Below are 1,653 nucleotides of genomic sequence, written 5' to 3' on the forward strand. Positions count from 1 at the left end.
CAAAAAACTCGACTGTGGGGTGGGACAGCCCTAGGCCTAGACGGTCATATAATCGCCTAGGCCTATCCCATGACAGGACTGTAATAGTGAGGTAGAGATTTAGATTCTTGCCTCGATTCTCGGAGTCTAGGCTAGGAACCAGGCTAAAAAAAAAGGAGACGGGAGGCGTCGACCCTGGGCGGACTCGAAGCTTAGAGTCTGGGAACATGGAACAAGATCGATTCTTTGAGTCCTCATTTGGAGTCGAAAGAATCGATCCCAGAGTCGATCTTGCCCTGGTCTAACTGCAAGTGAAACTAGAAGATTCTAGCCCAGCTCAAGCAGCAACTGCAAAATAATCACAATGGATCGAGCCTCTCGGACTCGGCGGGCGCAGAACTACTCGATATCAGTACCCACTACCTGTTATGAGTGATTCCCTTAAAAATAATTTACTTGGATATTTTTATAGTTTACTCGATCGATTACTCGATATGCCTATTAGCAATTATAATATTATGGTACATTACATAACAAGATGGTCCACTCATGTATCATCACTGCTATTAGTTACATGTGTTACATTTGAATGGTCCAGAGTACGTCTAGATTTACCTAAATTTATAATGCTCAGAATTTGAAGGAAAATAATTTTTAAAAAGCTTTGAAATGTTTTCTTAACAGTTTAACCAATGATCAAGACACAAAAAACAGCAGAACAGTCTTTAGAAGCAAAATACGTCCATATATAGGCCTAAGCCAAGGCGCTAACTATTTTTGACCACCTCGCCTAAGTTGAGCCCGGCCGGGGGGGGGGGGGGGGGGGGGGGCTGTGAACAGGATTTATTTAATTACTTTGGTCGACGTGGGTTGTCAAAGATCAGCAGCAGGCCTACTACTCGCCTAATATTCATAAAGTAATCGAGCGCCCGCCCGTTTTGATTTTTAGCCTATTTGTTTATTTTATTGGATAGAGACTGCACCTATATTTTCCTTCCAATCTCCATAATCTCATTCACACTTCACCATCTCGTTTTCATGTGTCAAATTCAAAGTCGTGCAGTCCTCCACAAATCTAGACTAAAAATAAACGTAATTGATTTTGTCGCATTTAGCTGAATTCAGCTGGATATTGTGCCAAACTTGTAGCATTTATCCAATCCATGAAGTAAAATTTGGCTCTCTCAACTCAGTCAAATGAGGCAGATTGGCTGACAAGGTTAGGGCCTGTAACGTGCGATAGGGATGGACATGCAGGTACCGGTACTCAGTACCGGAACTTCCGGTTCTAGCTACCGACGGAGATGTCAGTACCAGCACCAGGCCTCCAGTACCGGGCGGGTACTGACCTTGATACACATGACTTCAGATTCAAAATTGACAATAAAAAAATTTAAATTTAAATATGACATCAAATCAGGTTCTCCGCCAGCCACTTTGATTATTTTGATTTTGATACGCTGATTCCGAAAATGAAATCAGTTTTAAGCGGCGATAACTATTTTTAAAATTCTGCCTGCAAAGTTTAATTCCACGCGGCGGCAAACTTCAAAGGGGTTTTGCGTCACAGTTTGCCTCTCCTATTCTGACGTGTGTGTGTGTATGTGTGTGTGTGTGTGTGTGTGTGTGTGCGTGTGTGTGTGTGTGTGTGTGCGTGCGTGTGTGTGTATATGT

This window comes from Aplysia californica, unplaced genomic scaffold (assembly GCF_000002075.1).
Source record: "Aplysia californica isolate F4 #8 unplaced genomic scaffold, AplCal3.0 scaffold00301, whole genome shotgun sequence".
NCBI classification, from domain to species: domain Eukaryota; kingdom Metazoa; phylum Mollusca; class Gastropoda; order Aplysiida; family Aplysiidae; genus Aplysia; species Aplysia californica.